The sequence below is a fragment of the Trachypithecus francoisi genome, unplaced genomic scaffold (assembly GCF_009764315.1).
Source record: "Trachypithecus francoisi isolate TF-2019V2 unplaced genomic scaffold, Tfra_2.0 Lachesis_group5, whole genome shotgun sequence".
NCBI lineage: Eukaryota > Metazoa > Chordata > Mammalia > Primates > Cercopithecidae > Trachypithecus > Trachypithecus francoisi.
In genome coordinates this window covers 37,841,270-37,854,869 of record NW_022681470.1, presented here as the reverse complement: position 1 = coordinate 37,854,869, position 13,600 = coordinate 37,841,270, and the positions used below count along the sequence as shown (strand labels likewise).

The 13,600-nt window shown below is 49.7% G+C and overlaps 1 pseudogene across 1 annotated transcript; it reads left to right on the top strand.

Moving 5' to 3' along the window:
• Positions 1 to 12,021: 12,021 nt before the first annotated feature.
• LOC117074682 lies at positions 12,022 to 13,038 on the top strand (annotated as a pseudogene). The gene has a single exon (XR_004433666.1). The product of XR_004433666.1 is annotated as a 40S ribosomal protein SA-like (transcript).
• The last annotated feature ends 562 nt before the right edge of the window (positions 13,039 to 13,600 follow it).

Sequence of the window (13,600 nt, the reverse complement as noted above, 5' to 3'; positions counted from 1 at the left end):
GCCCTCCTGCCTGGCAGCCGCCATGAGCCCCTCAGGCCATTCTCTCCTGCCAGCCCCAGGCATTTCCCAACCCTCACCTAAAACCCATGTCCCCAGTGTAAAGGCAATGAGTGGCTTCCAAATACACCCTTCCCTGTTTACTCAGAGTTGACTTTGAGTTACCTGGAAGATGGGCCCACTCCCAGTAGCCTGGGTGAGAATCTTTCCTTTCCCCCTTTTTAACAGAGGACAAGTGAGTTCCAGGAAATGCCTGGAGTGCCTAGCTACCTCTCCAGAGTACACTCAAACCCCCACTCGTTCTCACAAAGCAACTTGGCGGGGGCCCTGTTTCACAGGCACCCTGCTGGGCACATCTGCCTTCTTCAGCTCCCCTTCTTGAGAAACGGGGAGGTAGGTGCCGTTATCTTTATTTTCTAGAAGAGGAGACTGAAGCATTAGGCCATCTGTAGAAGCTCCCACATCTGATGCGTGGTGAACTCAGGATTTAATCCCAGGACTTCTGGGACCCAGACAAGAGCATTTTCTACTCCATTGTATTTGCCTCTAAAATCTACCTCGCGCCAGGCATGGTGGCTCATGCCTGTAATCCCAGCACTTTGGGAGGCCAAGGCAGGTGGATTACCAGCGATCAGGAGTTCAAGACCAGCCTGACCAACATGGCAAAACCCTGTCTTTACTAAAAATACAAAAATTAGGCCAGGCGCGGTGGCTCACGCCTGTAATCCCAGCACTTTGGGAGGCCAAGGCAGGTGGATGACGAGGTCAGGAAATTGAGACCATCCTGGCTAACATGGTGAAACCCCATCTCTACTAAAAAAAAAAAAAAAAATACAAAAAGTTAGCTGGGCGTGGTGGTGGGCGCCTATAGTCCCAGCTACTCAGGAGGCTGAGGCAGCAGAATGGCGTAAACCCAGGAGGCGGAGCTTGCCGCCAGCCGAGATCGCACCACTGCACTCCAGCTTGAGTAACAGAGTGAGACTCTGTCTCAAAAAAATAAAATAAAATAAAATAAATCTACCTCAAATCTATTTCTCACCCTCTTTGCTGCCCCCATCCAAGGGGGCGCCTTCCAAGCCACCATAGCAGAGACCTGGGTCACTATAATGACCTCCTAACTGGTCTCCTTGTTCTCACTCTCGGTCCCAACCATCCATTTTCCACAACAACCAGGATGGTTCTTTTCATGAAGTGATCATGTTGCTCCCCTGCTGCACATAAAATAAAAGCAAACTCCTCACCATGTCATATAAGACCTGCGTGATCTGTCCCTTCGCTCTACCCACTGCCCCCAGTACCTCACTTCCCCTCAGCCACCACGCTCTGGCCACACTGGCCTCCCTTCCATTCTTGAAGTCTTTTCCTACTCTAGGATCTTGACACTCGATGTTTCTTCTCCTTTCTTCTTGTCACTCCGTATAGTACTCTATTTTATTTTTTTCATAGCGTTTATAACTATCTGTAACTTTTAAATTTATTTATATCTTAGGTGTTTGTCTGTCTCCATTGACCAATGTAAGCTTCACAAGACAATTTTATCATGCTATCCATGGCACCCTTGTGCCTGGGACAGCACCTGGCCAATAGTAAGTGCTCAATAATTACCCACTGGTTGAATGAATGAAGGCTAAGAAGACCTCAGAGATGATGGGGCTGAAAGACATCAGAGGAGAAGAAAGCTGGGGCAGTTTCACCTGCAATATGTTCAACAGAAATGGCCCCGCTGAGCCTCACAGTCAGCCATGCGACAGTGCACCTCATGTCTGGGACAGAAGAAAGATGGTCAATGTGTGCCCCAAGAGAGGGAACTATTTGGAAATTGGGAGGGTAAAGAAAGAAGAATAAAAATGTTGGATTTTGTAGTGGTGGCTGTTATTTTTTAAGCCCACTCAAGGGGGTTTTCTGCAGTGGCTCAACATGAGCAAACACTAGAACTAAAAAAAAAAAAAAAAAATAGAGGAACTAGAAAACTAGAAAGAACTAAATGCTGCAGCTAAAATGGAATAGGTTCCCTGGAGACTGATCTAATGTGTGTGTGCTCACATGACCCTCAGGGAGGCCTCCTCCAGAAGAAAAGAAAACAGAAGGAGGAGGAGAAGGAGGAGAAGGAGGAGGAGGAAGGAAGAGGAAGGGGAGGAGGAGGAGGAGGAACAAGAAAGGAGGAGGAGGGGGAGGAGAAGGGGAGGAGGAGGAGGGACAAAAGAGGAGGAGGAGGAGGGGGAGGAGAAGAGGAGGAGGAGATGGGGGAGGAAGGAAAGGGGAAGCAAGGAAGGGGAGGAGGAGAAACAACAGCCACCAACAAGGCAGCCCAGTGACCATAACATGGGAATAGCCCATTGACAGAAGTCCTTCACACTGATGGTCACATGGGGAAGTCTCTGTCCATGTTCCTAGCATGTACTCTGACTTCAGAGAGATACTAGTATAAATAGGGTGAGAGGATGTAGGGTGGAAAGCAATCCAGCACCCCTGTGAAAACTCAAGTCCCTTCTTCCCAACTCCTGAAGCCTGGTCTGAGCCCCTCCTGTTCTGAAAGCTGTGCTTGGCTGGGCTCTCCCTGCTGCAGACTGTGTCTCTGAGGATACTCAATGCCTCAGAAGACATGGGCCACATATCTCTGAAGCACCAATTCTACTTGATTATTTGGTGGAAGATATTTTTATTAAACAGGGATTTCATTTTGCCATAGATGCAAAATGTACGTGACTTTTTTGTTTGTTTGTTTTTTGAGACAAGGCCTCACTCTGTGGCCCAGGCTAGAGTGCAGTGGCACCATCACAGCTCACTGCAGCCTCAACTTCTGGGCTCAGGTGATCCTCCCACCTCAGCCTCCCGAATAGCTGGTATTACAGGCATGCACCACCACACCCAGCTAAATTTTTTTTTTTTTTTGTAGAAATGGGGTTTTGCCATGTTGCCCAGGCTGGTCTCAAATTGCTGGGCTCAAGCAATCCCCCTGCCTTAGCCTTCCAAAGTGCTGGGAATTACAGGTGTGAGCCACTGTGCCTGGTCACAATGTACATGAATTTTTAAGACAAGATGTGAGTTTTTTATAAATTTTATGCCTGTAGTAGTTACTACAAATTGCCCAAGGGGCATTTACTCTCTCCTGGTTTTCAGCAGTATCAGGAAAAGCAGTATAGTGGTTAGGTGCATGGGCTCTGGGACTGCACTGCCTGAGTTTGAATCCAGGCTCTGCTTGTATGGCCTTGGACAAGTCACTCTACCATTCTGTGCCTCAGTGTCTGCATCTGTAAAGTTGGGGTGACAGTAATAGCACCATCCTCATAGAACTAGGTGAGTTCATGCATGTAAAGTGCTAGCTCAGAACGGTGCCTGGCACACGGTGAGCACTAAGTGTCAGCTATTTTATCACTCTGGTAGACAGGCTGAGAAGCTGTCAGAGCGCACAACAGCCCGTCCCTTGCCACCTTGAGCTACCTTCTCTCCCCAGCAAGAGTACTGGTAACACGGGGGGTGGGGACGATGGTCTGGCTCTTGACTGTGACTGATGAGGTACAGGCACTAATTAGCAGCTGTCCCACACACACAGCACCCCCTCCAGAGAGGTGGATGTGAAGGAACCATGGGGCTCTCACCTCAGGCCTCTGCCCTTACCTGGAAGGCACTTCCCAGCTGTTCACCATCACTGTCTTCCCCTTTCCCACCAATCCCAACCCATCCTCAGGACCAGAGCTGGTACTAAGGACACAAAATGTAAGGAGGCACTCACTCCCAGGTCATGCAAGTGCTCAGGACTCAGTTCAGTTGTCACTTTCTCCAGGATGCCTTCCCTGAATCCCATCCATCCAAGTCTTCCTGGTGTCCCTCACTGCACTCACCTCCAATCAAATGCCATTGTAACCCATCGCCTTGTCTGGCTGTCCCCTGTGCATGAGCTCCTGGGGGTCGAGTATATTTCCTCATTCTTTTTCTACCCATAGAGCCTCACACTTGCCAAGCACAGAGAAGGCATCCGATAAGTGTTTGGTGAATAAATGTTGAATGGATCATTCCCCAGGGGATCCCAAAGCCAGCAAAAGTAAAATAATATGTTCATCTCCCAGGTAAGAGACCAGCATAAGAGACTAGAAAACGGGCCAAGGAAGGGAGAAGAGAAGGAGGGGAGCATGGAGGGAACACTAGGAATTGGCTGATGGTAGAAATGCCATTGGCCTTAGGAAAGACACCCAAGAACAAGGGAGAGCACTCCCTTCTCCTCCTTCCTGAGAAGCATGGCATTCTGGAATGCACCCAATCATTCCTTCATTCATGCAACAGTCCTGTGCTCGGCACCAGCTGGCACCAGGCACGCTGCTGAGCAAGGAGACAGGGACGGGAGGGCCCTGCTTCAGGCTCCTGGGAAAACTCAAGGCCCAGCTCTGTTTCTGCTTCTCTCCATGCTGAAATGGGCCACGGGGGCATAGGCCCAATGTGCCTGGTCGTGGAGTCACAATGCTGTCAGCCTTCAGGTCACTTTGTGACAATCCTACTGTAGGAATTGTGCTTCTGGAGAGACACAGTAAGGTGTGATGAAAACATACCACAAGACCAGGCACAGTAGCTCCCATCTGTAATCCCAGCACTTTGGGAGGCCAAGGTGAGAGGATCACTTGAGGCCAGGAGTTCAAGACCAGCCTCGCCAACATGGTGAAACCCTGTCTCTACTGAAAATACAAATATTAGCTGGGCATGGTAGCACGTGCCTGTAGTCCCAGCTCCTCAGGAGGCTGAGGCAGGAAAATCGCTTGAACCCAGGAAGCAGAGGTTGCAGTGAACCGAGATCATGCCACTGCACTCCAGCCTGGGAAACAAAGCGAAATTCTGTCTCAAAAAAAAAAAGAAAGAAAACACATCGAGTTGTGGGGTCTTGGGCATCACTGATCCTCTTGTCCCTGGTCCTCTATCCCTTTTCCCCTCCCTTGTGGCAGTCCTGATAGGCCCCCAGATGGCTAAAAAAAAGAATCCCCACACTGGATAGCCTGTCTGTAAATAGGAGAGGCCAGAGGAGGCAGGGAAGGAGCAGACAGTTCGCCTGGACTTGACCCCTAGGTGTGGCCCATAACCGCGGAGTGACTGTGGGTCTGCCATCTAGGCTTTCTGTGCCTCAGTCCCAGCATTGTGGGTTAAGTGACATAACACATGTAAAGGGCAGGCATAGACTGTAGTAGGCTTCAACAGATGCTAACTCTCTTCCTTTGAATAATGAACTACACAAGATATACATAGTTTTCTACAATTTATTTTATGTTGCAGTGTCTCCTCGACTTAAAACACTATTTTCTAAGGCTGTTCATTTGTCAAACAATGACTACAGCTGCCAAGCATCCAAAACTCCACTTCTGGTCAGCAGAGCCCCACGGTCTGTTCTGGGGACAGGTAGCATAAGCAAGGGACAATACCGCTACCTGGGGCATCTGGAAATGCTAACACAAAGGGGTGAAACTGGGGCTAGGTTGGAAGACACAAATAGAAATTGGGGAGGTGAGCAGAGATGGGTGAGAACAAGGGAGGCCAGAGAGAAAGAACAGCTGGAGCAAAGCATGTGGCAGACAAGAGGTGTGGCACACTCGGGGAACCACACACAGGTCACCCGCCTGGGGGACGGTAATGTGCGCGAAGATTGGATGGGAGATGTGGCACTGCAAACAATCAGGGTCCAGTCCAGAAGGGCCTTTCAGTGAACATAATGGGTTTGCATTTATCTTGACAGAGAGGCACCTGCAGCAGCAATGTGGATGGCAGAGGCTGGGGAGGCTCCAGGCAGGGAGCCCAGGCTAGAGGCCATTGTGATGACCAGGCTGATCCATGATTCAAGCCTGGATTAGGACTGTGGCCCAGGAGGGGAAAAGAGATGTTTAGGTGGTAAGAGAAACAGACCTAGAGAGTAGGAATGAGAAAGGCCGGGCGCGGTGGCTCAAGCCTGTAATCCCAGCACTTTGGGAGGCCGAGACGGGCGGATCACGAGGTCAGGAGATCGAGACCACCCTGGCTAACACGGTGAAACCCCGTCTCTACTAAAAAAAATACAGAAAACTAGCCGGGCGAGGTGGCGGGTGCCTGTAGTCCCAGCTACTCGGGAGACTGAGGCAGGAGAATGGCGTAAACCCGGGAGGCGGAGCTTGCAGTGAGCTGAGATCCGGCCACTGCACTCCAGCCTGGGCGACAGAGCGAAACTCCGTCTCAACAACAACAACAACAAAAAAAAAAAAAAAAAAAAAAAGGAATGAGAAAAAGGGAAGTATCTAGGAAAACGTCCACATTCCAGGCAGCTGCACTGATGACTATTTACTGAGACAAGGGAACCCTGGAGGAGTCAAGAGTAGTGAACTTGGTTTTAGACAAAATGAATTTGAAATACTTAAAGGAGGCCTGGTGTGGTGGCTCACACCTGTAATCCCAGCACTTTGGAAGGCCGAGGTGGGTGGATCACCTGAGGCCAGGAGTTTAAGACCAGCCAGGCCAACATGGTGAAACCCCGTCTCTACAAAAATACAAAAGAAAATTAGCCGGGCGTGATGGCGGGTGCCTGTAATCCCAGCTACTCGGGAGACTGAGGCAGGAGAATGGCGTAAACCCGGGAGGCGGAGCTTGCAGTGAGCTGAGATCCGGCCACTGCACTCCAGCCTGGGCGACAGAGCGAAACTCCGTCTCAACAACAACAACAAAAAAAAAAAAAAAAAAAAAAAAGGAATGAGAAAAAGGGAAGTATCTAGGAAAACGTCCACATTCCAGGCAGCTGCACTGATGACTATTTACTGAGACAAGGGAACCCTGGAGGAGTCAAGAGTAGTGAACTTGGTTTTAGACAAAATGAATTTGAAATACTTAAAGGAGGCCTGGTGTGGTGGCTCACACCTGTAATCCCAGCACTTTGGAAGGCCGAGGTGGGTGGATCACCTGAGGCCAGGAGTTTAAGACCAGCCAGGCCAACATGGTGAAACCCCGTCTCTACAAAAATACAAAAGAAAATTAGCCGGGCGTGATGGCGGGTGCCTGTAATCCCAGCTACTCGGGAGGCTGAGGCGGGAGAATCACTTGAACCCAGGAGACAGAGATTGTAGTGAGCCGAGATCATGCCACTGCACCCCAGCCTGGGCAACAGAGCAAGACTCCATCTCAAAAAATATATAAATAAATAAATACTTAAAGGACATCTAGGTGGTGTCCCACAGAACCTGCCAGCAGGATGAGTTCAAACCCAAATCTGGTGAGTATTCACTGTGTACTCTTAGGCCTCGACAGTTCTGTTTTCTTTTCTGTAAAATGAGGCTGCTACCTACTTCATAGAATTATTATTTTTGAGCCAGAGTCTCACTCTGTCACCCAGGCTGCAGTGCAATGGCGCAATCTCGGTTCACTGCAAACTCCGCCTCCCAGGTTTAAGCGATTCTTGTGCCTCAGCCTCCTGAGTAGCTGGAATTACAGGCATGTGCCACCACACCTGACTAATTTTTGTATTTTTGGTAGAGATGGGGTTTCACCACATTGGCCAGGCTGGTCTCGAACTCCTGACCTCAAGTGATCTGCCTGCCTTGCCCTCTCAAAGTGCTGAGATTACAGGAGTGAGACACCTACTTCATAGAATTATTGAGAGAATGTGGGTTAAAGAAGATAGCTGTGGAAAAGCACCAAGCCTTTCAGCTGGCACATGGTGGGAACTCCATGAAAGTCGTTGAATCTGAAGGTGACTGTGATCATGGATATTTCTGTGTTAAAGTGCCGTCAACACCAGTATATGGGCAGCTTGGTTCTTTTCATCACAGGCTCCTGGGGCCGTTCCAGCTAGGTGGAGAGGACTGTGGTCAGGGTTGCTGGGTGGCCAGCTGCTCCTACTCTCTATGTCTGTTTTTCTTACCACCCAAACATCTCTTTTCCCCTCCTGGGCCACTGTCCTAATCCAGGGAGTTCTTCATGTCTACCTCCTCAGCTCCCACCCCAGGGACAGGCCTTACCTCTTCCAGATCCCCTGCAGCCTCCCTGCCCAACAGGATTCCAAAGACTAAGAGAACCTCCCCAGCCTGACTCAGGCAAACTGAATGCCCTGTCGGGAACCAGCAGGGGCCCTGAGGTAAGTCTTGCTCTGGGAAGACAAACAGGTTTTTATTACCTCCATCTTAAGACAAAGCCTCAACCTCTGGCTGCTGTGAGACACTCATTCCCAGGAAGAAAAATGACCCCTAATTGCAGTAGTGCATGTGACACCTCCCTGGTAGACTGTGAGCTCCTTGAGGGCAGGAACTGGGTCCCACAGGTCCTCATTTTCCTCCTGGCCCCCAGCACCTGCCTATCTGAGTACATGGTCAAGGAAGGTTTCTTGAGTTTTAATGTCTGCGTGTTTGGTTTCTGCTTCTGAGCTAGAGTCTCTTGCCAGGTAAGCAGAGTAGATGCACTACTCAAAACTCAATAGGAAAATGTCATGCTGGGTCATAGGGAACAGGATCCAGGACCAACAGTCCCTGCTGCTTCCTTCTCCCCCTTCCCAACTCCACACCTGCCCGAACCTATGACATAGAGACCGAGTGTGTCTTGGGAGTAGATTCCCAAGTCATGCCTAAAACAATGCATTAAGTCCTTGAATAGATACAATTTGGTTTAATAACCTCCAAGTCACATCCCCTTCATCAACAAATCAAGGCAGCTCCAAGAACTTTCTCCTCCCCTGTGGTCTCACACACTGGTCCATGGAGCTCTGGAGTAGAGCAGAAGACACTAGGGCCTGTTCCTTAACACACTCACAGGCACTTTCCACTAAAAACAAGCCAGCTTGACTGGGCTTGGTGGCTCATGCCTGTAATCCCAGCACTTTGGGAGGCCAAGGTGGGCAGATCACCTGAGGCCAGGAGTTCAAGACCAGTCTGACCAACGTGGTGAAACCCTGTCTCTACTAAAAATACAAAAATTAACAGGGTGTGGTGGTGCATGACTGTAATCCCAGCCAGCAACTTAGGAGGCTGAGGCAGGAGAATTGCTTGAACCTGGGAGGCACAGGTTGCAGTGAGCCGAGATCGCGCCATTGCACTCCAGCCTGGGCAACAAGAGTGAAACTCCGTCTCAAAAAAAAAAAAAAAAAAACAAGCCAAATAACACAAGTCACCTTCCCTTCCCGCCCTCTGTGCCTTCTCTTCTTCTGGGTCACCTCTTAAGCTTCTCTGGCCAATACAAGGTGGACACCTGTAAGCTGCTTCTCATCCCAGCCAGCTAAACCACAGCACATATGAACCAGCCCCCTTCCCTAAACAACAGTCATGGGATTCAGCAAAAGGCTTTCTCCCGGACCAGCCTCTCCTACTCATGTTCCCTGGGCTGGCTGGGTCCCTCATTCAGTTACCAGACAGACTGCTTCTGCATTTGGACAGGCCTCTGACCCTCCCAGGTGAGTGGTCATTCATTCAAGGCCTCCACTAGGAGAAAAATCAGTTTAGACTTCAGAGATTTCGGGGACCTAGGGAGATATTCCTAAATGAGATCCCCTGCTTCCAGCACAGACTCCCAGTTGCCTAGCAACTGTAGAAAGAGATCTGGGAAATCCAGAGCTTACTCCACAGCCCCCTGTGCTGTGATGAGCTCGGTGTGGCCCACCTAGGGAGGAAGGCACTGCAGCTGATAATTATCAGGAGTAACAGCCATAATCCCAGACCTGCTATTACTGTGTTTACAGAGGAGCAATTACTGCAGAAGCTCACACCACTGGCCTTTCCCAGGCCCTCACCCTTCCCACCCTGTGCTGACTAAGGGAGTAGAAATAGCCTCCAGCCTTTCCCAGGAGTAGAAGCTACAGCCTCACAGAGCCCCAGGGTGCTCTGATACCGGTTCTGCCACTTAAGCTGCTCTCCAAAGGTGTGAGTGGGCCTTAGGGAGGAAGGACGTGAGTGAGGCTCAGGGCACACACCCTTGGCCTGGCTAAGGATAAGGGCGTCCTGTGGCAGGAGAACCAGAGATAGTGCTTTGGGAGGCAGGAACGCTGGTCTTCTAAGAATGCTGGACTTTTTCTTTTCCTTCCGGAAGCCAGTGGCCTGCTCACTGTCCTTCTTTCTGAGTGGCTACCTCAAGGCCAGGCTAAGGATGAGGTACAGAGGTGGGGGTGAAAGGTTAAGCCCCCCACCCTCCACCCCTTCTGGTCTCCAGAAGGGAACAGTTAGAATTCAAATATCCAGTGTCATGAAGCCAAGGGGAGAGGTGGGCTAGGAGTCTATGAAGCCAGCCCACTAGCTTCTCTCTCCTGGGAACTCCCTGGTTTATGAGCTGCCAACCCCAGCTTCATGGGTGAAAAAAGCACCCAGACTTGCAGCAAATTGTCTGAGAATGACACGTCCCTTTCCAGCCTTCCAGCTCTGGCTTCAGTCTCCATCCCCCATATCCTGCACCCTGGATCTAGCAACAATATTCTGATGCACGCCATCTCTTTCATTTGGTTTATCTCCCTCCATGACACAAAGGCCAGAGTATGATAGCCTGCCTAGAAATCAAGACCATGACGACTAATTAAAGTCATAGACTTCCAGACTGGTAAATCTTAGTGTAACATTAGACATGATCTAATCTAACATTCCCATTTTATAGATGGGGAAACTAAGGCCCAGAGAGAAAGGCAGTTGATGTACAATCACACTGCTGGTTAGTGGCAAAACTGAAATCAGAGCTCAGACACCCTGTCCTTGCTCAACTGTTCTTTCCAACATACGAACCTGCCCTTTGAGTCTGCTTGCCCTTTGGGTTCAGACCATAGAGAAGATTATTTTTAAAAAATCGGTGGGGCATGGTGGCTCCACAATTTGGGAGGCTGAGGTGGGCATATCCCTTGAGCCCAGGAGTTCAGGACCAGCCTAGCCAACATGTCAAAACCCCATCTCTATAAAAAATACCAAAAAAATTAGCTGGGCATGGTGGCATGACCTGTAGTCCCAGCCACACGTGCTGAGGTGGGAGGATCACTTAAACCCAGGAGGTAAAGCCGAGTGCAGTAAGCCTGGGCAACATGGGGAAGCCCTGTCTCTACAAAAAATATAAAAATTTAGGTGGGCATGGTGGTGTGCACCTGTAGTTCCAGCTATAGGGGGCTGAGGTGGGATCACTTGAGCCCAGAAGGTCAAGCCCAGTGCAGTGAGCTGTGAGCATACTACTGTATTCTAGCCTGGGTGACAGATCAAGACTCTGTAAAAAAAAAAAAAAAAAAAAAAAACCCTGGGTGCAGTGGCTCATGCCTGTAATCCCAGCATTTGGGAGGCTGAGACAGGCAGATCGCCTGAGCCCAGGAGTTTAAAACCAGCCTGGGCAACACTGTCTCTATAAAAAGATTTTCGTTTTCTTGTTTTTTGGGATGAAGTCTCACTCTCTTGCCCAGACTGGAGTGCAGTGGTGTGAACTCATTTCACTGCAACCTCCTTCCACCTCCCAGGTTCAAGCGATTCTCGTGCCTCAGGCTCCCGAGTAGCTGGGATTACAGGCACCAGCCACCATGCCCAGCTAACTTTTGTATTTCCAGTAGACAGAGGGTTTTGCTGTTGTCCAGGCTGGTCTCAAATTACTGACTTCAAGTGAGCCACTCATCTCTGCCTCCCCAAGTGCTGGTATTACAGGCATGAGCCACCACGCCCAGCCTCTATGAAAAGTTTTAAAGTTAGCCAGGCATATTGGCATGTGCCTATAGTCCCAGCTACTAGGGAGGCTGAGGTGGGAGGATTACTTGAGTCTGGGAGATCGAGTCTGCAGTGAGCTGTGGTCACATCACTACACTCTGGCCTGGGAAACAGATGGAGACCCTGTCTCAAAAAAAGAAACAACAACAACAAAAACTAGTATTGCAGGATTAGATACTAAACACTTTACACTTTCCAGAAAATTTTTTCAACAGGGTTCTTATCCTATCCTCAAAGCATTGTTTTCAGGTAAATGGAGTTAATATGACTCTAGCTGCACAGGTTGGGAAACTGGCCAGAAAGAGTCCCACTAAGTTGAGAAAGGTATGTTAAAAGTGGGTACAAGGCCTTTCCATGCTACCTACAGAGGGGTCCATATGGCGTTGTTCTGGATTCCCGTCATAACTTAAAGGGAAACTTTCACAATGTCCGGAGCCCTTGATGTCCTGCAAATGAAGGAGGAGGATGTCCTTAAGTTCCTTGCAGCAAGAACCCACTTAGGTGGCACCAATCTTGACTTCCAGATGGAACAGTACATCTATACAAGGAAAAGTGATGGCATCTGCATCATAAATCTGAAGAGGACCTGGGAGAAGCTTCTGCTGGCGGCTCGTGCCATTGTTGCCATTGAAAACCCTGCTGATGTCAGTGTTCTATCCTCCAGGATTACTGGCCAGAGGGTCGTGCTGAAGTTTGCTGCTGCCACTGGAGCCACTCCAATTGCTGGCCGCTTCACTCCTGGAACCTTCACTAACCAGATCCAGGCAGCCTTCCAGGAGCCACGGCTTCTTGTGGTTACTGACCCCAGGGCTGACCACCAGCCTCTCACGGGGCATCTTATGTTAACCTACCTACCATTGCTCTGTGTAACACAGATTCTCCTCTGCGCTATGTGGACATTGCCATCCCACACAACAACAAGGGAGCTCACTCAGTGGGTCTGATGTGGTGGATGCTGGCGCGGGAAGTTCTGCACATGCGTGGCACCATTTCCCGTGAACACCTGTGGGAGGTCATGCCTGATCTCTACTTCTGCAGAGATCCTGAAGAGACTGAAAAAGCAGAGCAGGCTGCTGCTGAAAAGGCAGTGACCAAGGAGGAATTTCAGGGTGAATGGACTGCTCCAGCTCCTGAGTTCACTGCTACTCAGTCTGAGGTTGCAGACTGGTCTGAAGGTGTGCAGGTGCCCTCTGTGCCTATTCAGCAGTTCCCTACTGAAGACTGGAGTGCTCAGCCTGCCACGGAAGACTGGTCTGCAGCTCCCACTGCTCAGGCCACTGAATGGGTAGGAGCAACCACTGAATGGTCTTAAGCTGTTCTTGCACGGGCTCTTAAGCAACATGGAAAAATGGTTGATGGAAAATAAACATCAGTTTCTAAAAAAACAAAAAACAAAAAAAAAGGGGGTAGAAGAGTTCATGTTTCCTGACTGCTCATCCAATGCTCCTTCTAATGTACTCCTTGCCTCCAAAAATCTGGCCTTGTTACTCAGAAACACCCAGCTAACCAAATAATACTGTCACAGCGGCCCCTTCCAGAGAAAAGACGTGGACACCAAGTCAGAACCAACACTGCATTTTAATGCTGAGCTAACATGTTTCCTCTTGCAAGTCACTGGTCTCGAAAATATCACCAAACTTGTTTTTTCTTTTTTTGAGACAAGGTCTCACTGTCATCCAGGCTGGAGTGCAGTGGCATGATCACTGCTCACTGTGGCCTCTGTCTCCTGGGCTCAGGTGATCCTCCCACCTCAGCCTCCCAAGTAGCTGGGACCACAGGTGCATGCCACCCTGACCAGCTAATTTTTTGGTATGTTTTGCAAAGATGAGTTTCACCATGTTGCCCAGGCTGGTCTCGAACTCCTGGGCTCAAGGGATCCACCTGCCTTGGCCTCCCAAAGTGCTGGGATTACAGACATGAGCCACTGTGCCTGGCCATCACTAAACTTCTTAATAAAGACTCAA